This window comes from Melanerpes formicivorus, unplaced genomic scaffold (genome assembly GCF_026170545.1).
Source record: "Melanerpes formicivorus ecotype bairdi unplaced genomic scaffold, bMelFor1.0.p_v2 SCAF_62, whole genome shotgun sequence".
Classification (NCBI taxonomy): Eukaryota; Metazoa; Chordata; class Aves; order Piciformes; family Picidae; genus Melanerpes; species Melanerpes formicivorus.
The window spans coordinates 3,587,522-3,613,614 of NW_027142414.1; the positions used below are offsets into that span (position 1 = coordinate 3,587,522).

The window sequence follows — 26,093 nt, forward strand, 5'->3', positions numbered from 1 at the left end:
ACACAGATCCAAGACCTACAGGACACTGCCACAGAATATTTTTCTGTCCACTGGTAAGTCCACAGCACCTTATAAAACTTGAGATACCACAACATCAAGAAAATAACAGGTCATCACTCCGTGTTTCACACAAAACATTTCCCATTTTCTCCTAACAAAGATTAGACCTACTTTCTGTTGTTAGTGTTGCATAATCATTGAAGGGAACATAACAAGGAAAATTAGTAGCGCTACTTTTTGTCCCATTTTTAGCTATCCTTGGCTACGAAAAGGCAGATTTCCACCATTCCATTTCCCTCTTCTCATCTTAGGGACATAGTTTTTCAGCTGTAGATGTGTAAACATGGGAGGGAAATGTCTTAAAATTAAATACTATTAGCTTTATGAAAAACTCTGGTCCTGAGCTACTTTCAATATCCATTTAAAGGAAAGCTTTACTTTTGCACAGATTTCTTTTTCTTATTAAATGAAATAAATAGAAAGTAGCCTGAGGATGAATCAAGCTTTTTTAATTCATCTGTGTCTACATATAAACAGAAGGAGAGGGGAAGAGTTACTGTTTGTTTTAGAAACAACCACACACGTAGCATTCCAAGGCCGTTCATAAAAGATCTTCTGTGCACACTGTGTGTGGAGCCACCTTTGAACCTTACTAGCAGGGTTTTGCATACAACAGGCTCGAAAGAATCCTCCAAAAGTATCAGCTCATGGCACGTTAACTATTTTCCAGCTACATTACATGGGGCATTAAAGAGGTTTGACAATAAAAATTTAAGTTCTCACCATACTAATGGAAAAATTAGAGGTTCTGCATTCTGCTGTTCTTCCACACAAACTCCTCCACTTGAGACTAAGATCACTGAATAAAACCTCAGAGCAAGTTGACATTTGCTAAAAATAAGAGCATGACAGTAGCTTGCATCATACTATCACACACTCGTGCTGCTATTTCAAGTGGGGTTTTTTTCTTGTGTTTAACTCACTGTCATCTTTCATAATATCCTTCCCTCAACAGAGAAGGGATGATACACAAACACATGGAGTAGGCACAATTAACTCACACAGTAGATGCTTCTCAGCTCTGCCAAGTATTAGTTACAAAAGTCTGGGCAGTCAATTTCCTACTGCCTGATTCCACATCTTAACTGTATTTGGGTTTATTTAAATAAGGAAACGGAGCTTTTTAATTTTGCATTTTTCTGTAGTCTGAATTTATGGTAACAATTTAGCTTTACAGCATATCCCAACTCAAGTTAGAGTTTCAGAGGTCTTTATGCGCACCACATTTCTCTCTTCAAAAAGCAGATGGAGAAAGACAAAAGCTCTTGAGTGGGAGGAAGCAACAGAGAAAGGGAGGAATGTACCAGCTTGCCAAAAATGTGCTACAGCCTCTACAATACAATGTTAATAATTCTGCCTAATGCAAACGCAATAAAGGTCAGCATTTTATATCCAGAGTCAATCCCTTTTCCTATTATTGGACAAAACACAGTCCTTTCCCCCCCCCCCAGTGACTCATTTTACTATTCCTTTAAATTGAAGGGTGCCATCTGAGGTTTCTAACAACATTTTTCACAAACTGCTTTCAGATGTATGGAACAAAATATTACTTTAAATACTCTGTTTTGCTGTTTCTGGCTTTAGTTCCAAAAGTTTGGACAGCGTTTTGCACTGAAGAAAGCAGTAAGTACAATAGGGTTCTCAAAAACTTTGGAAAAATCAGGTACTGCAGTACTGAACTCCATCTTCCCAAGAGCCATTTTAACAGAAGTTCATCTAAACATCTTAAAAATAGAGTGATATGAAGCATTCCCTGTGCACTATTTGCAGTATTTGTATCTGGTAGAGAGGAAAGCACAGGTTTTGACTTGCACAATTCAGCCACAGCCACACTGCAGACATACTTGTTTTTCCATCCTGTTTTCTCTACTGCAAGACTTACTGTGATCAGAAAATAAAATACTTTCAGAAGGAACCATTCATAGGCACTAATGCTCGCTTCACATTTTGGAAGCTCTTGCAAGGGTCATACTACCTACTGGGCAAATAAAGGAAGTGCTTCTAAGCTCATTTGTAATGCATAGTTTCTTATATTAATAATTTGAGAATTAATCAGAGGCTACAGTAATACAGTACCAAAATCTTTCCTTTTGCTCTACTCAGTCTCCAGACCTCCATAATACAAATAATTAACAACTATAAAGTTCAATCTCCGTATTTCTCTTACAAGCTCCAAGCTTCTGTCACAAGAACTGCCATAAACACAAACTAACCCCTACCCCCACTGAGAGGCATATAAACACCACAGAATTGAGCTGCATGATCTTTAACTCAAGTGGATTAAATGTTTAACTTTTTGATCAATTAATCAGATCAAGAGGAAAGTAGGAGCCCACTAGGGAAAGGAAAAGGTGCTTGTACTTATGTTCAGCAGAGATGAGCACTATGCTTAATACTGCTTGTATCATACTCATACCTGCAAAGGATATTTAACAGTAAAATCTGCTCGTATCAGAAACTACCAAATTCAGAGCTAAGGACAAAAGACTACTTATGGTGACAGATTCCTACTCACAGCCAATTTACTTCACTGCAGATTATGCCAAATCAAAGATAAGGATAGTGTGGCCAGCAGGAGCAGGGAAGTCTTTGTGCCCCTGTACTCTGCACTGCTTAGGCCACACCTTGAGTCCTGTGTCCACTTATGGGCCCCTCAATTTAAGAAGGACATTGAGACTCTTGAACGTGTCCAAAGAAGGGCAATAAGGCTGGTGAGAGGCCTTGAGCACAAGCCCTATGAGGAGAGGCTGAGGGAGCTGGGATTGTTTAGCCTGGAGAAGAGGAGGCTCAGGGGAGACCTTATTGCTCTTTACAACTACCCAAAGGGAGGTCGTAGCCAGGTAGGGGTTGGTCTCTTCTCTCAAGCAACCAGCACCAAAATAAGAGGACACAGTCTCAAGCTGCACCAGGGGAAGTTTAGGCTCCACGTAAGGAGAAAGTTCTTCCCAGAGAGAGTTGTTAGCCATTGGAATGGGCTGCCCAGGGAGGTGGTGGAGTCACCATCCCTGGAGGTGTTCAAGAGCGGATTGGACGTGGCACTTGGTGCCATGGTTTAGTCACGGGTCTGTGGTGACATGTTGGACTCGATGATCTTTGAGGTCTCTTCCAACCTTGGTGATTCTGTGATAAGATAATGTACAGACAAGCTAAACTATAGGCTAAATTTCCATCAGAAGGACTACCTTGGATTCTACTTATGCCAGTGAGAAAGTGAGGGCTAGGTTCATACTTGATGCTGCAAGAGTCAGAAAAAATTACCTTGGTGTTCTGGCAGAGGAAATGTCATTTGCAGTCCACTCACCACATCTCCTTCACATTTACCACTGAACTGTTGCCTATATTTCAAGTGTCCACATTTTAAGAGAAGCTTTGTAATATCAGGTCCTCATCTCACTCCTACATGTAAATGAAGACTGAGCTCTTACACTCAGGATAATTGATTTCTGTAGTACGCAACAGAAAATAAAGCAATAACATGATCATAACCCCAATGACAAAGATTCCACACTTTTCAACTTTTGCTTTTTTCCTGCTAGACCAAGGTGCTGGTATTTGATAGTAGACTGATATTTTTAGCTTACTGCTAGCCACTGGAATAATTTGCCAAGGCATATGAGGAAAATCCAACATTTGAAGTTAAAAAAAAAAAAAAAGAAATAGGGAGTGTGCCTTCCAGTATATTCTATAGTTAAAACAAAACATGGCTTTGCTGCTTTAAGTCTGCTTTGTATAAGCTTTTACCATGGCTACCAAGACAGAAACTATACTGCACCTAATTTCTAATTATAAAATAGGCTGACCTAGTAAAAGATCTGAAATTAGCCTACACTGGTTTAGTTAAAAATGGTGCCCCTAGGAAAGAAAACAAAATGAGGAAAACAGACTCAACATAAGCCTTATCTAAACACAAAGAAGTTCAGTGTGGAGACAGGAGTAGATATCTGCATGCCAGAGGCGAGATCGGTTGCATTTTAAAGCTGCCACCCTTCTCCCTTGAAGTTATTGGGGTGTCAAGAGCAAGGGGAGACCCAGACTGAGATACCAGGTGCCCTAGGCTGAACAAGCTCAACCTTAAGCATAGTAAGCCTTTATATAAGCTAACACACACCAATTCTTTTCTCTAAGCATTTCTTAACAAGCATTCTTCTGAGACAAAAATTTCAGTACTGCTACTGGCCAAGTTCACTAATGACAGCTGCCCAAACACACTCAGACCGCCTAGATAAGCCCATGTACTGGACAGGATATCAGTCCTTACCTCAGATGAAGAGGGAACTCTGTACCTTATCATCTTGATAAGGAATTTCATAAAGGCCAACACTAGGGGTGTGCTTAGTACAGGCAAAGGGCAAACATGCAGCTAACTCAATACCTGTTGTACCCTAACCTGAATCACAAACTATACAGGAGGAGGAGGAGGTCAGTTACAGAGGCTGCTAAAAAAAATATTAATCCTTTTAACTCTTACCAGGAGAAAGAGGACATACCACAAGGCAGAGTTTAGGTTGCTTTATTTGGTTGTGGGTTTGGTTTTTTTTCACTCTAGAGAGAAGGAAAATAGTTACAGCAGCTTTATTAACTAAGAGTGGACAACCCTAAACGTGGGACCCACTGTTTGCAGATTAAAGCAATACACGGAGACAGACTCTCATTATCTAGAATAAAAGCAGGCTGAGCTATGGTGTGCATATTGTCCTCTGCAACAAAGCCTGGGACCCACCCAAGCAGAGTCAGCCTAAGTTCACTGCTCAAGAAGCCAAGGAGCTGCAGAGCTACCTCACAACCACCATCTTTCTCAGGGAAAGTGCAACACCACACTGGAAGCAACCTGGGAAATGAAAGGGCCTGCAGGGGCCCCTCTGTCTTCTCCTCCCCCGTGTACACATCAAAAGCAGACTGGGAAGCCCGGTGAAAAGACACAGAGCAGCTCTACAAAAGGCAGCATGTGGGAGGCAGAGCCGGCACTGTGCAGCAGCTGCAGGGAAGCAGAGCAGTAGCACGGCACGGGTCTGCTCTGTACAGAACCAGCTGGTGGTGGAAAACATAATGCTGCATGGAGCTGAAGAGCAGAAGCTGCCCTGCTCCTCAGTCCAGCTGGGACCTGACCACGCTGCTGGGACTGACTTACTGAGTAGTAAGTGCTACTCAGTAGATACTGCAGGATCCGAGATGACTCTGCATCAGTGACAGTAATCCAGAGAGAAATTCCACATCCAAAGCAAGTATTGACTTCATTAGGCATTACAAAGGGTCAGGAAAAAAAAAAAATAAAAAATTAGGTCTTAGAGGTTGGATTTAGACCCCAAGCTAACAGCAGACTGTCCCTGATAGAACAGCAGACCTCAGAGTATGGCAACCACTAATATTTCCACATACCAAGATCGATCTGAGAGCAACCTATAGTCAATGTTTTCCAAAAGTACAGAGGATAACCTCCAAGTCTGAGCTTTCTCTCCATCTGCACCAGTACATCACTGGTAGGGGATTTCAAAGAAAAAAAATAAATAGACAATTTCCACAGTTTTTCAGCATGGACAAAATCTGTTTCACTTGGAATTCCACGGTTAACTCCAATTAAGGCTCTGCAGCACGAAGCGTTGAGAAGAGGTAAACTACAATTTTGCCAACATGAGGAATTGCTTCAGCAGAGCTAGATAAACCACTGGGAGCCAAATGGTGAATGCTAAATTAAGTCTGCCTTCACTTGTCTAGTTTGTGGCTGTTTTCTCCTAATAATGGTAGTTTTCCAACTAGGTAGACTTCACAGACTGAATTGAAAATGTTACACTGATTACTATAACCTGCATTCCACAATTTCTTTCGGACTTTGGTAACATTCTCCCCTAATTACTAGAGCCAGGCATTGAAAAACATGAACCACTATAGAGAGAATTTCCAGGTTAACTGTCTGCTTTCATTAAGGTAATTGAGGAAGAAAAACAGAAAAGATGGCTTCGACAGGAACTTAAGTGAACACCTGTATGTTATTGGAACTTGGTATTTTGTGTAATTACCAATTACTACACCTTTCTTACTCCTGTTCCATTTGAATGCACATTTTCATGAATGCTCAGCTTAAAGTGAAAGAAACCCATGAGAAATTCAGCCTTTTCTGTTCTTGACACTCAGAATACCTTCAAATTTCAGAACACAACAGAGGAGATAATGAAAAAGATAACACCACTCTTGTCCCTTGTCATGAAGTAATGCCTGGGCTACCTTTACAGATTATCTTCCTGTGAAGAAGAATAGAATAGAATAGAATAGAATAGAATAGAATAGAATAGAATAGAATAGAATAGAATAGAATAGAATAGAATAGAATAGAATAGAATAGAATAGAATAGAATAGAATAGAATAGAATAGAATAGAATAGAATAGAATAGAATAGAATAGAATAGAATACCAGACCAGGTTGGAAGAGACCTTCAAGATCGTTGCATCCAATCTAACTCCACAACCAATTACTCCAAAAGTAAAGAAATCCTCCACTTCAACTCCACGTTTTAGATTCAAATCCACTAACACATTTACTTTTTGCCAAACACCAAAACTGCTTCAGTATCAGCACACTACCCAATTTCCAGGCACAGATATTCTTTTCACTACCACTATTATTTTTAAGTTCTATTTTGTGACTGAAAGCTGTACTAAGAATAGTACAGAAGATTAATATAAAGCTTATCTAGAAAAGAATACTTCATGTTTGTTTGGTGGCAGTATTAAAACAAATAAATGACCTCTATAACCATGTTACTCATCCAAAAATCATCAACTTTTAATAAAAGGGTCTGCTTTCAATTGTTAATAGGCTGACTCTTCCTTACTGCTGCTAATATTCTTTTGGAGTTATATCAGCTCATATTCAGCCTCCTACAGTCAGAAGTTTAAAACTACCACATACCCCTTGAGCACTGTTGCTTGGCACCTGTGGTTAACACTGCCATGGTTCCAGCAGAGTTGAGGCTCAGGAGGAAGACTGGAAATGGCCATTTTTTCCATCTCTGCTGCTACCAGCTGACCTGAGTTTCCCTTAGCAACCAGGTTGGAATTGCCTTTAGTGAAAGGATTCCTACAGACAATGATTCATGTTTTCATTCTGCTAGTTGAGAAACATTACCTGCTTTCAGTCATTGCTGGTTTTCAGCTTACTCAGCATTTCAGAATTATGTTCTCTGCTTCAGTGGATAAATCTTCACTCGCAGCAAAGCCAGCCGCAAAGGATTCTTGGGTGTTTATGTATTTCAACACAAAGTCCAATGGTTAGATTAATCATGGATACTACTAAATTATGAGCCCAAAAAGAGCCTGTTGGCATGACTGAATTACTGCAAAATTAAACTACAAACTTGTGACTTGTCATAGCTGTGAGATCCTTCCCTCCCGTTCACATCCACTACTGATTTCAAACAAAATCGTAGCAGACCTCGTGGCTCCAGCATCCATAAAGGAGAAAAACAACAAACAAACGTGCACAGAAGCTTTACAAGTCACCTCCATTTAAATAAATAGTCCTCCCTCTATACCTACAACCACTAATTACTTAATTTCTTGGTTTGTTTTGCTTCGTGTTTTTGTTTCCCCTTTTTGAAGTGTCTTTTGAACACACCCTTTAGTCTCAAGGATTTCATGTATTTTTCTAACCCCTGAAAATGGAAAAAAAATATAAATAATCAAACTTAAAATAAGACTGTGGGAGGAATAAAAATCTTGTCTTACACCTGCCTCTTACAGGATCATCGCTTACGTTCACCTAGCGTGGGACCCAAGAGGACAAGGCAGAACATACCTCAAATAGCAAGAGTTTTGAAGCAACACATTCCTTTGCTCGTGTTGGTGCAAACACCATTATCTCTGTGCTAATGAAACAAACCACTTCACTGGAAAATAACCATGCACCGAGTCCTCCAGAGGTTTTGCAGGAAGATCTTCACTTGCACAATTTAGTCAGAAGCCTCTAAAGCTCACAGGTTACCAACTGCCCTGAAATCAGCACCTGATCTTTGACCTACAACAGCAGCAGGCCCTCCTAAAAGCACTTGTACGACTGACAGGAAGGGTCCTAAGGTAAACAGACAGGTAGAAACTTCCTCTTAAGCTCTACCTGTTCTGAGCAAGGACACCTCACTGAAAGAAGCAGGAAATGTTTCATGTACTCAGTATGAAAATCTGTCTTTCCAGGATAAGATCTGCCCTTTCAAGTTTTCTAAAAGATGTAAGCTTTTCATCTTTCCCACTTGAAGAACAATGGGAAACTAGGTTTGACAAGACGAAGATTAATTTTATTCGTCATCAAGTTTCATGAGAAGAGGCAAAGAGAAAAAACAAAAACCCTCAACATCAACCTTATAAAAGTGGACTTCATCCAGACTACTTCAGAATCAAAGAAAAACTGCTCTCCAGAAGCCTCACACAGTATTTCCTCTAATATGCATTCTCACTTTGAAGACTCACAGTCTTTTTCCTAGTTCAATGGCTGTTAAATTCTTCACTCTGAAAGGAACCTGCTCATATTCATGGTGAAGAGCTTGTTCTGAGCGAAGTTGCATCAGAAGACTTAGAAAGTCAGAATCTGAACTTCTATCAGAACTGAACAAGTTCAACAATCCTAACTGGACTGAAGGCAAACCTCCAAAGGCGTTTCGTTCTCACTATAATTTAAGAACACTACATCAGTTACATAAGTAATCACTTCAGGAGGGAGAATGTCAGCAAATCATTTGGATTATCAATTGCTTTCATTACCCTAACACCTCCTTTGTATTAAACAGTGCCGAAAAGGCATCTATTATTTATAGTTGCCCTCAGGCTGAGACTTCTCTGCAGCTCTCTTAAGGTGTATCTGTAGGTCTACCTCCATGTCTAAGCACAAGTCACACACTTCACTTTCAAGCAGCCCACCAACATCTTCCAGCAGAATCCCTGTGCCCGTGTACAAGCTATTTCACAAAGATGGAGGCATCATGGAATTCAAAACAAACAAAATCAAATAAATTTTACAAAGGCCAGTTTCACAAAACAATGTAAGAGTTGCTTTTGATCTTAGTCTAGCAAACCAGGGATAAGACACTTGAATCTCCTTTGCTTCAAACAGATAAAGCCTCCTACTTCCAAAATCTGAATGTCTGTCTATGTATAGATTAACAAATTATTAGAACAACTATGAGAGCTTTTCTAGGAAAAAGCAGAACACCCATTTTTCAGGGCACCAACAGTCAAGTAAACCCTTGTTAATTTAGGCATAAAAATATAATTTATCCAACACACATACATCTCGTTGGGTCACTTTTATGACTTCAACACACAGGAGACCGGACAACTCTCTTCATGAAAGGAGCCAAATCACAGCTGTCAATTTTGTGTTACACAGCAGAAGCAAAGGGGTATGCAGAAGAGTACATGCAGTCCTCAGAACTGACCATCCCCGATAAAACTCAACCCCAAATAATGTATATTGTTGAATTACTAATACTAACAAATCTAGAAGCTTTTAAAGCAAGGACAATGAATAGATTGCAGTGTTTAAAAAGCACCTGGACTTTATAACGGCACACAGAGTTCTGCATCCACAATAAAACTGCATCTATGTCTCTCATGGTTGGAAGTTTTAGTCAAAACCAGACTCCTTTTATTAAATCAAAATACACATAATCCCATTAAGATTTTTCTAGATCACCTGTCCTCATCACAGAGCTAAACAAACCAAGAAACCACATTTCAAACTCTGCTGTCTACTGCCTGCTGAAAAGTCAGGCTTGCATGCAGCGATGCTCAATCACACTCTCCAAAGAAAAAAGAGATTGCAAACTAGCAAGAGTCAGAAAATTCCACAGAAATGTTAAGAGTAAAGTATTAAGGCATAGCTGAATAAACACAGCAGGAATCTTTACCAGGAAAACAGATCAAAGTGTACTTAATATTCAGTTTCTTCTACTAAGTTATATACAACATGCAAGTTTACTTCAAAATAACTTTTAAAAGCAGTGATTACTTGCCATTTAGCATCCCAGAGTACTACAGAAAAGTTGGCTGAAGCAGACTGAAATTAAATACTTCCTCCTACTCAAATAAATTTCACTGAGTCTATAATCATACAGCATGTCTTTCATGGTTAAAATTCTTTAGCTCTCTCATAAATACAAGGTGTTTACCGTGCCATTAACTGGTCCATATGATGAATTGTCAAACCCGATTGAGCTCAGCTGTACTTTAGGTTTCTTTGCAGAGGCTAATTTATTTTCACCCCAGATATCCTGTACTCTTGGCAGACCTTGTTTGGGGACTAACAGCCAGATTATCAGCTACGGTGTTACCAGTTCAGATGTGGGCACCAGGTACTGCTACATCCTTTTGCCACTAAGGTAAGTGGTACTTAAGTTGCTTCAGCAACACAGGGCACAGGGACAACAGCGACCATGTCAGAGGTAAGCCTGTAACAGGTTAGACACAATGAATTTAAGGTTCCACATTGTTAACAGGTGAAGTACAGATTGTGATAGACAGGGACAGGGCAAGTGGCTGCAGCTGCACCTGCACTCACTGGCGTCTCAGGGATTTGAGCAGAGAAACAAATTCTGCTGATGCAGCCTTTCAGAAAGCAAGAGCTGACTGAAAGAAGTTTTAGAAACTAACATATAAATGATTACTTCAATTAGAGCATGCCTAAAAAAAAAAAACCAACCACAAAAATCAATGCTCAGAGCTCCATTTTAAGAGATAGCTCCTGAAATAAATAAGGTTTCCCAGGGAGATTACACAGACAAAAGGTTCTTCTTCCATCCCAAGAGGTAGAAAGAGCAATGGGATGAGATGAAAACATATATTAAGGACCCACAATCAATAACCTAATTCTTCTCTCAGCCTAAAGTTTGCCATTGCTCAAGCTTCTGTGTAAGTGGTTGCTTCAACATCTGTTCTCATGCAAGCAGAGCACTTGCTCCCTCTATTCAAGGCTACAGAGCTCAGGCACTCAACAATGGGCTCCTCCAAGCTGGTACTTCCCCATCACTACTCACCCAACACCAAACCTACCTGCCATTTGACTAAGCAGCCCTCATTCAAAGCAGAAAAACTCACACATACCAAGTAAGACTGTTACATCCATACACTAAAGAGTCAAAAAAAACCCAAACAAAAACCAAAACAGTGTCCCACAGTCCCCAGATCACTCACCACAGCTTCTCCACCTTCAGAAGGAGACCCTGACAACTAGGCTTGAAGGCCATGCTTGCCCTTGGCCCCACTCTCTAGTCCACTGCATCTTTGATTACATTTTTGGAATGAGGAACACCTTGGAAGTGATGACATAAAAGACTTCCCCCTCCCCTCCCCCCCCCCCTAAAAAGTTGAGACTCTGTACCTTTCCCTTTTTGTTCACTAATTTGTGCAACTTCTCCAAAAAAGAACCAAACAACTTTTTTGCTCTCTACCATTTCAAAGATCATCAGCATGCTACTTCCACATAGAAATCCAAGCCTGGTTTAACTAGCTGCAAATTATCTTCTCCATTTCCTCTACTGGAGAGCCTAAACTGATGTAAGCTAGCATTTCTTCACTTTTAAAACCAGGTTGCAGGAGGTGGTTGTAGCAATCCAACTGCCCATTGGTCCCTTTCTCCCTTCCACTAGCATTGCCAGACCATGCTGAGACAATTCAGTGCATCACAGCAGCAGATACTCACTTTTTGCTGGTTTCACTGAATATTTATGGTTTACACACAGAAGAAGCAGCAGAAGCACATGATGGGCAATAAGACCAGCTCTTCCAGTGTCAGCAGTCAGATTAAGAATTCATGGAATATCCAGGTGTGGCAGTTCGAGGCTATGCCTTTAAAATTCAGCTGCCATCCTTAAGACAACCTCAGTACTGTCATAGCCAGGATCAAAAATAATTGTCAGTGAACAGGACTTGCTCAGGAAAAACATTTTTGTGCTCACAGCTCACACCCTCGGCTGTTTCTTTGAACATGGCAATACTGCCTAGAGGCACATCTACCACCTCCTCCAGTGGTATTTTGCTAGGAGTGACCCATGAACCACAGAGATGTTTTAAATTTCAGAAGAGGCTTATGACTATAAATCCACAGGGTTATAAGCATCTTGCAGCTTGGAGTTTGGCACCTTATCCCTAGAAAGTAAGATGAGCCTCGTCTCTGTGTTTTATTTACTATGCTGAGCAGTAAATAACCTCTCTTTTCAATGAGATTCTCACATTCCTAACTTTCCACCATGCACCACAGCGGAGAACCAAAACATGACTCACAACCCTGAGTCTGGCATGTCAAGAATCTAAACATTAATGTTGCAAAATTCAAGCCTTCTGCACTTAACCCTGAACAACCTATTTCCAAACAGATCCATAGAACAAACAAAACAAACAAAGAAATTAAGCCATATCTCAAAGGTTTGTCTCTTACTGAAAGAACCTACACCTTGTATCATAGTATCATAGTTATCCTGAAGTTTCTATGGGAAAGGGTTAAAGGAGGAGAAAAAAAAACCAGAGCAAAATAACACACGAGGAGGAGGGGAAAAGAGAGATGGGATTCATCAACCAGCTTCCTCTTTGACAAACCTACTCCATACCATGGAACATTTTAGTTTGCAAAAAATCAGCAAAGAGTATGTCATTTTCTTCAACATCATTTATTTTTTGTACCAGGAGAATTTTATTTTGAGTGGGTCCTACAGACTGGATTTATTACAATGACTGAACACAGAATTATACAATCTGCTCCTGTCCTGCCTCCCCCCTACTGTTAACCTGAATTTCTGATATTCAGATGTGCTATTAGTCACAGTTACAGAAACATTCTGCTACCTGTTTCAAGACCATTACATAATGATAAGAATAGTGTGGCCAGCAGGAGCAGGGAACTCATTGTGCCCCTGTACTCTGCACTGCTTAGGCCACACCTTGAGTACTGTGTCCAGTTCTGGGCCCCTCAGATTAAGAAGGACATCAAGACACTTGAACATGTCCAGAGAAGGGCAACAAGGCTGGTGAGAGGCCTTGAGCACAAGCCCTACGAGGAGAGGCTGAGGGAGCTGGGATTGTTTAGCCTGGAGAAGAGAAGGCTCAGGGGAGACCTCATTGCTGTCTACAACTACCTGAAGGGAGGTTGTAGCCCGGAGGGAGTTGGTCTCTTCTCTCAAGCAACCAGCACCAGAACAAGAGGACACAGTCTCAAACTGCTCCAGGGGAAGTTTAGGCTGGAGGTGAGGAGAAAGTTCTTCCCAGAGAGAGTTGTTAGCCATTGGAATGGGCTGCCCAGGGAGGTGGTGGAGTCACCATCCCTGGAGGTGTTCAAGAGGGGACTGGATGTGACACTTGGTGCCATGGTCTAGTCATGAGGTCTGTGGTGGCAGGTTGGACTTGATGATCTTTGAGGTCTCTTCCAACCTTGGTGACTCTGTGATACTGTGACACAAACTTACTACAAAACAAAGGAGAATTTTTAGCACATTAAACTATTCTGATTGCCTCAGATACACCATGAATGATATTTCTGTTCCCAAAGAAATGAGTCATAAATGGACATGAAGAACTTCCCTACTCTTGCCCCAGACAGAGCAATGAAATATGTTAGTCTAAACAGTAACCACATCACACACTTCCCATGCATCTCAACTGATATTTTCCCAACTCCATTATGAAACTGTTACTGCAAGAAAGGAATATATATATATATAAATATTAATGACAATTCTCTTGGTCAAATCTTTTACCAGCGTTATTGGGACTGAAGATTTTTGAGGGGGTCCTAGGGACATGAGTTCCTATCTTTGGGAAAATAAAAGCAACTTCTGAATTACATGGAAGGAAAGAATGAGCATTAGACTCCCAGAAACTTCTGTAGCTTGGTTCCAAATTAAATCCCCAAAGTAAACATAGAATTAGGCAATATCTAATTTAATACAGTAATGCAGCTTGCTTTAGCACTTCAATGTAAATGGGATAGATGTGCATATACTCCATACCAAGATGACTAGGGGAATATTACTCTTTTTTTCCCCCAAAGCCTACCAAAGCTAAATGACGACTGATTAATGACACCTGACATGGCTGCTATTATTTGTTTATTTTTAAAAGAAAAAAACCCTAATGTGGTGCTTCTAAGAGAAAAAGTGAAAAACACAAACCACCACCACCCAAACAACAAAACATCATCCAAAAAACCAAGACCATCCTTGCTGTTTCCCAAAATTACTAACAGTAATTGTCTTCAATAATTCTGACCTGCCCAAAAAAAAGCAAAAGACTTACCAGGATTCAACAAACTACTTTCCTTAAACCTTAAGAGCTGAAGTCCTAAGTGGAAGGTCAACTCACAGTTCCATGTAAATAGCTGTGAAGAGAAGCAATTCTCAGCCTATTCCACACTTTCTGCAAACAAAAATTAGGCCTGAAGCTTTAAGCCAATATTGTTTAGAGCCTTGCTAGCCACATGTGTTATAAAAGCTGCACTACATGGGAAACCAAGGAAAATGCAGTGCAAGACCAATTTTTGGTCATGAACTACTGGTGACACAAATGCCACAAAGGATATCTGAAAGCAGGTCTTGGAAAGTTGGAATGAATTCTAACCTGAATTTCAAAATGCTGTAGCTATAGCCATTTTGCACCTACCACAGAAGAACAGTCCTCAGCATCTGGGGGTAATATGATGTATGGCTGGCAGATGTCAGCCCCCTTTTGCTGAAGAAACTGGGACAGCAATCCACAGTTGATTGATCTTGTATCTCTGCACAGAACTAGACCGGATGCAATGTCATCCCAAATACGGGAGCCAACAAATCATTCAGTATTTTGTGAAGACAAAGGCAAGCATAGCTGCACCTAATCACATTTTTCTACACGTGGTGTGTCTCACAGCAGAAAGATACACACTAGAGACTTTAAAGAGGGTCTTTGGAAGTGGAGAGAAAGCTTATGCAGAATTTACCTAGACCAAACACTGAAGCAGTAACCTGAACAATAAGCAGTCATCTATGTAAAAGTCACATTAAGGAGATGGAAGTAAGAATATCTACACACTTTCAGGTGCTACCGGAGCCAGAAACAGCGTGTGAAGGGGAACAAAACACCCAGCCTCATACACAGCCTAACTCCAGGGAAGAAATTAAGTTTTCCATTCTTTGTAGAAAAATTATAGGAAAGACAACTCCCCACCCCCAAAGGCAACATTAACATTATCATTAGTAAGGTATCTCCATAATCACCTCATTAATCATTTCAGCCTTTGTCCACATTTGGCCCACACCAACTGGTTCCATTTCCCACTTGACCTAATGCTGTAAAAAAGATGACACCTACTCAGTTACATGTGGATGGAGAACTGCTGTGATGGGACAGAACAACCTCTGGCCACTGGATTGCAATACATTATCTGGGGAGCAAGGACTAAGACAGGAGCAGGACCCAGCTGGTTCACATAACATCTTCTGGAAGCAGACAGCAAGATAACATGGTGGTAAGTCAAGAGATACATTGTCACTGATGGATCTGAGATCTGTTCTCATTTCTGAGAACTACATCCTATGGCAAGACAGTCAGCAGTTGGCTGCTCACATAACCAGAGGTACAGATGCCTCTCCACTGCGGAGGCACTGAGCCATCATTTCCCGTGCAACATTATTGGCAGTCCCTCTCCTGTGCAAAGACAAGTTACACATCTAGAAGAAACTCCAGGAAAAGAGCTCCTGGGTGCATAATCCTCACCTCAGATAGGACATTTTAAGGGTGAGAGAAGCAGGCAGGACCACTTCCAAAATGTACTAGCTCAGTTTCATTATCCATATGCACCGGATCAGTGTCACTTCCTTTTAGAAACAGCACAGCCCCTCTGCATTTTCTTCCCCACCCAAAGTTCCAGCACTAGCACTTGCAGAAGTGGAAACAGGGAACTGATCTTGCTGCAAAGAAACCTGGAAAAAAGAAACCATTTCTCATCCTTTATTCAAGAAAGGTACATACAGTTCAGCAGTCCTGGGATGCTAAACTGCAATTCAGAAGTGCAAGAAGCTTAGCTGCCATCATGCAAGACTGGAGTCACAATCCATCATCTCAGACAATTCCAGGATACATCACATTTCCAAAGAGCTTCTTACCTCTGAATGCCGAATTTATTATTTTTCTGAAATGCAGAAGTAATAAACTATCAGACCAAGGTCCTGTGAGTGAGAAACAACATCCAACAGAAGGCAAGCCATTTTGTTGAAAACCACTTTTTTTCCAAAGAAGTGCTCATTCCCTACAAAGCACTGCAGTACATTATTAGGAAATTAAGACAGGAAATTGCAGAATAATAAATTAAGACAGGCCCAGAGAGGTTTTCATCCTGGATTTGTTTGATCAACTTCTTTACCATCCTCAGTTTTTTCAAAACAAGAATAGCACTTCTACAGTTCACAAGACCTCAGTATATTTGGTCTACATGTATTTTTACCTCAGCACTGCCTGCCTCAGAAGAACAACTGAATCCACAGTACTAGAAGAGTAATTTAATAGTTGTTAAATTATTATGTGTTAGAGCCATTCATTTTTTTCCCCACTTGAATGATGAATATTGTTTACTCGGATTTGGAAGATTGGGTCCTTTGCTCAAAGCTAACAAACACTGTAGGCAGACTGTGTTGACTTTTAGCAGTTCCAGTTACATTCCTGGCCCGTGCATGGGCCAGATACTAAGCACTATCTAAGCATATCTACATATGACTACCTTAAGCACATAGTCTTGCATGCCAAGTAAATGATGTCCAAAGAAAGAGTTTATTACACACAATAAATGACCACAAACGAATGTGAGGTAGTAGATGTGAAACTGCATTATGCCACACAAGACAATAAAGGCCATTTCTGTGGCACAAATTCTGTACTTTTGAAAGTGATGAAAACTTTCATATAGTACCATGCACCTCTTTGAAGCAGTGCACCCTACCTACCTCATCAGACAGCAAGGAAATACACATTTTGGATGTTCAAATTTGTTCAAACCACGCTTACAAGCTTTCCTTCAATGCCTTTGAACAACTAGGAACATTTGTATTGTGGTATTGAGATATAACAGTGATCTTATTTGGAGGATAATTCTCACAGACTCTGAGCACTCCTCGTGAAAATCCAAGGCACAAAGTACTCAGGTTGGTAAAAAGGCTAAGAACCTAAAAATTATATTGATGCAGCACTATGCTGTTCCTGAGGGCAGTACAGAAATTACTTAACTCAGTTACCATTCCACTCATTATAGACTGGTGGAACAGTCTCTAGGCCTTCTAAGCTAGAGGGTCACCATTTGCATAGATGACAAAGCCTGAAGAGAAGGAAAAATAAGCCACATGACACTGTTACAGCCAAACAGATAAACAATCCATATTCGATATTAGCACAATGCACCCATCAAAAGCACACTCAGTGAGTTTGACAGAGCGTTCAGAGACTCTCTTCCAGCTGCTTACAGTAAATCCAAGATATAGATATATATGTTAAAGAAAAAATTAAAAAATTAAATTAAAAAAACAAAACACCAATCCAACCAACCTGTTTTGTAAAAGCTTTCAAAACTATTCTGGCAAAAAAAGACACAGGCCGACTGGATTGCAGCCACTCACTCCCATGCACAAGGCTGGCTTTCTGCTACCAAGCTAAGAAAAATATTCAGGGCTGCCCAACTGCTCTAAGACCAAATAGCTTTTTACAGGCTACTTTCTTCAGCTAGAAAAAGCCATGCATGATACAACTGAGAGGTGCTTTAACCTAACCAACTGCCTCCAGAAAACATTCATGTAATTTAAAGAGCGAGCAAGTAATGTCAATGTATAAATGAATGTTTACAAATGTCATGACGTTGTCAAAGCCACCCCCTGCAAATCCAGCTGAAGAAAGAGCATGTTACACAAGAGAGACTCTCCATGCAGACACTATAACCTATGCAGAAACACCAAAGTTTATAGACATATGCAAAACTGCACACTTAACCTGTGGTAACGTTCAAGGCTTGCTAGTGAGAGCAATCACAATTATTTCTAACTGTAAGCTGGACTACCGATAATTCACTGGGAGGGAGGAAAAGGAAAGGCAGGCCCAAGAGCCACTATTATCAGTAAATATCCGCTAAAACACCAAAAGCAAAGCCAGTATCACAACCACTGAATCCCATAAAACTTGGACTACCCAAGACCTTAAACCAGACACTCTAATTCTCTCAGGCAGTATTTCCAGGCTGGGCTAGGGGGGTTTGGAATACAAGTGATGCAATTTATCAGGACTACAAGGTAGAGTGCATGCAGGAACCCTGGCCCAGCACAAGCCACTTAGAATACCATCATCATCATGGGATTTTTGGAAACAGCATCACATCTTAGTCATGTAAATGAAGAAGTCAGCAGGAAAAATCACATTAAGCAGACTTTGACAATAAAACAGACAGCCCTTTTAAAAAAGTATATATTTTACAAAAGCATATTAGTAAAGCAGGGGAAAAGGCTGCAAAATTCATCTCACTGCCAAGACATGAGCCAGCCACAACCTCCAGAGCCTATATGGCTCTGTAGCCCTGCAGTTACAGAGATCCATACAAATCAAATCAGTATCAATTGTCTTTTAATGAGAAAAGACAATTTTCCACAGAATTTTGGTTATTACTTTGACCAAGAAACAAATATTAGAGCAACAAGCCAAGACTGCAGTTAAGTTTCACAGGACTGTGGTATTTGGCTATTTGCTTCACAGAAACTGGTCTAGTGCTACCAAAGTCCAGAAAAAAAACCCATCCATGAACAAAATTTAATTACTGTTAAACACTTGAGAAGGAAAGAATATACTTGCTTCCCCTCATAACAAAGCAAAAATAAAAACCCAACACTTTTACCATTAGCTACTAAACAGAAGATAGACCCAGTCTCTATTAGTTATGAACCAAGCTTCTATTCGTGTCATTCCTCCATAGGGGGAACAAATACCTGTGTCTCCACAGATTTTTACTTCACCAGTTGATGAATTAATGCCTCTGAAAGCAGCCTATCCTCACTCAAAATCTTAAGTCAACACACAAAGACATCAGCTAACTAAAGACCCAAGTATTTAACAGTCACCAAGCATTCACTTGCAAAGGCAAACTGAGTAACTAAGAGAATTTGGTAGTTACAGGCTCAGCGGTGCCCATCAACAGATAGCCTTGGAAAAAAAATCAAGATCTATCTAGTCCTGGTAGATGGGAGCTTCTTTAACAGTCTAAATTTAGTTCACTGTGGGGAGTGTAGACACAATACAGGCTCAAACTGCATTAATCAAGTTTAAATAACATTAGAAGGGAAAAGAGACCTTTAAGGTGTGGAAGTTTTTCCCCCTAGAAAAATTAAGTGGTTAAAACCAGTCACATCCAGATCAAAACAGTTTGCAGACAGTAAGAATGGTTCTGGCCAAGTGCAACAAATTTGTTAACAGCCTCCGTAGTACCTGTAGCTCCCAGAGCTGTGGCACATGAAGAAGCCCACACCATGCACCTACAGAAAGCAGTTCTGATCAGTAAATACTCTGGGTATACCTAAAGATTAAAGAGTACTGCTTGCAATGCAATTCACCAGGGATTTCCACATTTGTTGTTTCCTAGAAAAGGAAAGGTAACCAGAAAAAATTCCAGACAGTGTGGTACAAGTCTTAATGTACTGTATTTAAAACTACTATTTCACATAGAGGGCTAATAATAACTGCTTCTGGCTTCAGTATCAAAACCCACCAGAAATATCTCAAAAATCCTAAAGATTCAGCACTTAAGAGCAGCCAAGAACTTGTTTCTGACCCCCACACTCTGAAATGAATTATTTCACTTTTTCCTCAAGAGCACCTTTACGTTTGGCATCCATATTCCTCTTTCAGCCAACTTCTCATACAAATCATTTGTCCTGACACACTTTTATCCACAACTCTGCAGAAACAGAGGATACATAAATCACTATCATCTTTAAGCCATCATATCTGATAACTACATAACACCAGGACTCTACCAAGAATTATATGGTAAGAACAAACAGTAAACAAAGCAACTCAAACTTTAGCAGAGGTATCTCCTAAAACACAGATGAAAGGCTCTGGATGAATGTGTAACTGCAGTTACAAACAAGGTGATCCCATTTATTCTTCTAGACTGATGGAAGTCTATTAATGCTTGCAAGTCTCAGTCAATAAAACTCAAAAAACAAAACACAAACAACCAACAGGACATAACACAACACAAAAACTAGACCCACTACACAGTGAAATAGTCCTCCTGAACTTGCTTGTTATGAAAGTTTTCCTCTTTCTGATGCAACATCTGTTTTAACTATACACTGTAAAGAACATCAAAATAAGCATCTGATACATCCCACAATAAGATGAGAATAATTCCTCTTCTAGACACAGTTGGGTCAGACTAAGGTTACCGTGCTTAGCCCACCCCTAGCTCCTCATCCTCCCTTCATGGCTTTTGCCACCCACATCAACATGCCAGCTGAGAAAAATGGAAGAACACTCTGCAATTTATTTAAGGCTTTATCAGCCAAGTCAGCTTAAAACAGTTTGCTGTAAGTCTCTGTTAACTCAGATCATGTTGATGGAAAGGTATGATTCCATAAAGGCTAAAGGAAATTTACACCAGAGCTGCTATGGCTCCATCTCCCATTCCTTCTCTCATCCACTTCAAAAGGAAGTACCATTCCCACCCCCTGGAGCTGGATGGTCAGCCAGTTCAGAAGTGACACAGCCAAAATCCAACAAAGCAAAAAAAGCTATTCACTATGAACCTGATTAACTCCCTGACTCTACTTAACTCACAGCCACAAAGGCTTCCTTGCCAGCAGGGAAAGATGTACAGCCAAGGAGAAGTCAGGACCACCACAGCCCCAGTTGAAGCTGCAAAGTTTCTTGACAAGCATAAGCAAAACTAAAATAGAGTTGCTTCAGAAAAAGAGCGGTCACAGCCTCCTCCTCCAATGTGAGCAATAACATTTGCATAGCCATTAAGTCAGCCAGCTGATCCAATGGAAGCCCAACATTTTCCTGTACTACGCTTTTCAGCTGGATCAGCAAAGGAGTACTGACAGGAAAAATAGCTCTTTTTGGTGAAAACATTGCCAGAGAACTCAAAGTTGTTCTGGTGTAATGTAGTAATATGACTACAGAGGATGTGTTAAGTCTTAGCTTGATCGAGTTTATGTTTGGTATTCTATATAAAAAGGAAGGAAATACATGCTAATGTCACCTAATAAAATTGAGATCTTTGGACTGAGCAAGTAATCTATAATGTTAATAGATGTTCACTGATCCACATAAACTCCAAAAGCAAGACTAAGGCCATGATTTCACATGAATTTAAAACCAAGCTTAGTCATTATGGCAGGAAGGAAAAGTACTTACAGATCATTCTGACACCAAGCAGCTGTATCAAACTACAAAATGCAATACTTGGAACTCTTCTAAGTTTTAAGAGCCCAGTGTGGCTTGTTTTCCTTTCTTCCTAAATGCATAATGCTGTCAGCTACTAATACAAAACCAGAGGATTTCACAATGCCACAGTGGGAAGATAAACAAATTTGTCTACTCTGCCTAGTTTACATGCACCTTGTTTCCACACATTTAAGAGAAGTAATAAATGCAGGAAAGTAATTCCCAGGCTGAAAATGGATTTTTTTTCCGGCTAATAAGGATTTAAATGGTTGATTTGAATTGCATTTCATATGTATACTTTGGGGGGGGGGGGGGAACAATCTTTGATGTCTTATGGTTAGAGTTCTGTAAATCAGATTTTTCACTGAGGCTTAAAGCCAACACCTTATTCAGTAACAGATGAAAAAAAAAAAGAGTCATTGTAGAGTAACTCAGGCTATCAAAACAGTTTAAGAATCACAGGCAAGAATGATCACATCTGCAATTCATTTTTTGGGGACTCTACTCACATTATTTTTCATTTCTTCTGTGAGATATTTGCTAAGAAAAAAAAACAACACAGCATTTCCACAAAGAACTGCCAAGGGATGAAGAAATGGAAAACACACACCGATGAGCAGAAAAACAATATTGTTTCTCTACGGTAACTATTAACTTCTGCATAATCATAAAAACCATTTTAGCAGTAACTATAGATCAATAAGTCAAATAGAACTGATGAGTCAGAAATCCATCTAAATATTTACACTTTTTGCTGCAAGCCATACCTAGAGTAATACTGTAGCCAAACAGAATGACTGTGTCTTCCATTTTACCCAATCTCCTCATTCGGAAGCCTATCTGGAAAGGTAGGAAGATCAAAAATACAACACAACAACAAAGCAGGCCAAAACAAAACCCCCTAAGCCACACAATCAGACCTCATTAACGGTTACAAGTTATTTCCTACTCCGGACGGATGAATGAAGAAACATAGACAACAACCCTGAAAACACAGTAGCTGACAGAAAGCAGCCCAAAAAGCTCTCTAATAATTTCATAAACCATTAATGAGCAGGTTACATAAATCTACTGGAGCAAAGGAGTTGTAGAGTGGAGCTGCTGCAAGACATTAGCTCTCCTCTGAGGGATGCATCATTTCATTCTTGAAGACTGCTCATCTCCATAAGTGCAATAAAAGGAGTTCGGCGCATATCGCACAGAATCTGCGCTTTAACCCTTCGCTACCCACCGCAAGCCGAGGGAAGTAATGCTTGCCTGCGGCCAGCGTTCCTCCGGGCAGCCGGCAGCCCTCCACCTCGCACACTGTTGCTCGTCAACCCCTCCTGCGTCTCGCCGGACCCGGCCGCCCGTTCCTTTGTGCAGCTTGTGCGAGCTGCTGCACATGCAGAAAGTTACCGGCGAAGCCACGAACCGGGAGAGAAGAGACGTGTTCCGCTGTTAACGAGGGCCCTTACGCCTGCAATTCCAGCTGCGGGGCTAGGTCATCACACAACCTCATCCCCACGCCTCCCAAACTTCACAGCGGCCCCGGCGGAGAGGAGGCGGAGGATTTCGGGGAAGCCCGAACTTCCCGGAGCCCCGGCACCCCTCGATTGCTCCCACGGCCGCTCGCAGGGGCGGGAGACGATACAAAGCGCCGCGCACAGCTCAGGAGCGATCACACCGGAGGGACCCTCTGACGGAAACCTGGCCGGGATTCAAGGCCTAGAAGAGACCGCAGGCACAGGCAGCCCCACAGGAGGAAGACCAGGAAACGGCAGCGCCCCGTAGGGTCGCTCCCCTGGGGCGGCGGCTCGGCGTAGCTCGCAGGGCCTCAGCCCCTCGGGCTCCACCTGCGGTGGGCCCCCGCCCCACCCCGGGGATCACGCTGGGGCCCACCCCACTGCCTCCCGGGGCGGGGACCAGAGGGCGCCCCTGCTTCTCCCAAGACCCCCGAACGTTCTCTCGGGGCACCACCGCCCGCCCCCCCACCGGCGGTTTCCTCTGCCTCCGGTACGCCCCCCTCCCGCGTCCAGCTCCCACCGTACCCCGCGGGGCTCGCACGCCCCCACCACACCCACCCACGGCCCCGGCCTCAGCCCCCGCCTGCAACGGAAAAGGCCATACCTCGCACCACGGCCCAGCCGCGCTCACCTGCTACACAACCTCCTCCCTCCGGCGCCTCTTCTGCCTCCCGTCGCCAACGAGCAGCGCCGCGGCCGCCGCTGCTCCCCCCCACCCCCCCCCGCCCCTCCGGCAGATGCTCCCGCCCCCCCGCGCGCGCCACGCCTATCTCGACGGCCCATTGGCCACCCACCCCATTAGTGGGCCTTTGGATTGCTGCAAGTAGCTGCTCGTCAAGGTCCCGACACCGCCCCGCTCCGCCCACGGGTCCCGGGTGTTTTATTCACGCCGGGGCTTTGGCGCCCCCACTCTTTTGTCGCCGCCTCTGATTGGTTGAGGCGATGGGAGCAGAGTGCCAGGATAGGCTCCCAGACGTGCCAGCTGCGGCAATGGGCCCGCCTCCCCACTCGGGGTTACGCTGCGTTGGCGCGGGGAAGGGCTGGGTTGTGCGGTGTGGAGGAGAGTGGCTGTTACCCGGCTGCGGGCCCAGTCCCCCCGGAGGAGACTAGGGTAGACACCTGCCCTCTGACTTGCTCCCGGAGACGCTCCGACCGCTGTCCCCCTGATGCGCTAAGTGAGAACGTGCCTTCTACGGGAAGATTGGCCGCCAGCCTCTGGTCTGATTCTGCCGTCGGTCTCGTCGCCTCAGAGTGGCGAAGCGGCTTGTGGGCGGGCAGTGCTGCCCTGCTGTGGGGGTTTTCCTCCCCGCGGCTCTGGAGTTCGAGGAGCTGGGTGTCTGGGCAAGAAGGTGGGCTCCGCGCGTGCACCTTCGTGAGGGAGAGCTCGGGGACAGACGTCTTGCCACCACCACTGCCACTGTGGGGACTTCTTCCCAAGTGGGGAGATCCCCCGGCAGCTTCTGGAGAGCCCCTCACAGAAGAAACAGCGACCCGGGCGTGCGCTTGCAGCACGACGACGAGGGAGGATGACTCCCTCAGGCACAGCCACACAGCCCAGTGCCACCTCGGTTTCGCCCCAATAAACCGCATGTGGTAACTGAGGCCTTCCCCAGGGGTTGCAGTGAAATGTGCTGCTAAAGCCAGAGCTCCAGGAACTGCGCACATAATGTCCTCCATCAGCTAGAGGCCAGGGAAAATGTAAGCAGGCTCCTCTGGTACACATTAACCTCCATGATTGGGACTTTATGAGACCCAAAATGCTCTCAGATTTCCCTTCTTCAGCCCAAGAAACACAAACGTGCCTCAATTTTCAAAGCACAGGCAGGTACTGAATTCAGCAGGGAGACTGTGCTTCAAAGGGAAGTTACTCGGGGGAATTCTCTGTGTGCAGCATCCGTGAGAGTTGAGATTACAGGGCTTGGCCTGAACGCGTTATCCAGAATGCGTATTTCCAACAGCTGCCTCCTCTCACCAGTCTTTGAAGCAGCTATTTCATCCCAAAGGCAAGCCAGAACAGTTCCTTGAGCATACAGCACTAAGAAAAGCAAAAACAAAAAACCCACAAACAAACAAAAAAAACCCAAACCCATGAAACCATCCACCTCAGGAAATTGAAATGCAAAGATTACATGAGGTTTCTCTGCATCATTATCTTCTCCCTGCATGCATCATCCCCAGTATTCCTCTTTGTTTCTGAATCAAGCAAAGAAGCAGAGCAACAAAGAGCATGAGTCTGGACTGGCAAACCGCCAGGACATAAAGCAACTGAAATCAGTGGGAATTTCAGAACATGGTGTGCAAAAATAATTTACCAAGTTCACGCAGGAGGTGCTCAGGCAGAAGTATGAGCGTAACAATGAGACTGAGTTTCAGACTGATGCTCTGCCCCCCAAATCCTACCTTTTTTCACAGATTAAACTAAGGATAACCTTTTTTTATCTGTTTTTTTGTTGTTGTTGGGTTTTTTTTTTGCATAGCCCTTTGCTTGGAAAGCAAAACCAAAGCAGAGAGCTGCCTTCCTTCACAATTGCATCTCAATTACTTTCAGACTGCTGGTCTCAGCCAGCAGCACAAGACGGCTATGTTTAAGCCAAATGTGTTCCAAATGACTAGCAGACAAGACATTGCTACCAGTCCTGAGTTTTCTTCTGATTTTATGAACACATTCCTGACCTGGCACAACTCTTAAAATATTGCATTCCTTGTCTTATTCACAGTCTCAGGATTTCTGACAAATGTGTAAAACATGGTGTCCTACACCTAAAGTTCTAAGGAAGAATTCTTGTGTTACAAGATGCTGTACTTCTGAATGAAAAGTATTTGAGGGCTGCCAAGGAAAACAACCAGGACATGCTATTGCAAATAAAATTCTAATGTATGCTCCAGTTATATATAACTTTTACAAATGTTTATTAGTTAAATTGATTTGTTGCCAATAACGCTTCTCTGATGGCTGTTTGCATCTCCCTTTAACTTGATCTCCCCATATAGTCATTGATGACTGAAGGGAAAGGGGGGCTGTGGTGGGAAAGGAAAGGAAGATGACCCTAGAGGTCACCTGGCTGGACAAGCTGAGCATCTAACAGAGCAAACTGCACATTCAC

General features: G+C 42.4%; 1 protein-coding gene across 13 annotated transcripts in view; it reads right to left on the bottom strand.

The window, feature by feature from the left end:
* NUMB (NUMB endocytic adaptor protein) overlaps positions 1-23,706 on the bottom strand; it is a 98,992-nt gene extending 75,286 nt beyond the window's left edge. For 10 of the 13 annotated variants that reach the window (XM_068162197.1, XM_068162191.1, XM_068162196.1 and 7 more), the window contains exon 1: positions 23,594-23,697. The gene's annotated coding sequence lies outside the window, so the exon portion shown is untranslated. The other 3 variants (XM_068162182.1, XM_068162185.1, XM_068162186.1) reach the window with 3 other exon arrangements.
* Between the last annotated feature and the right edge of the window lie 2,387 nt (positions 23,707-26,093).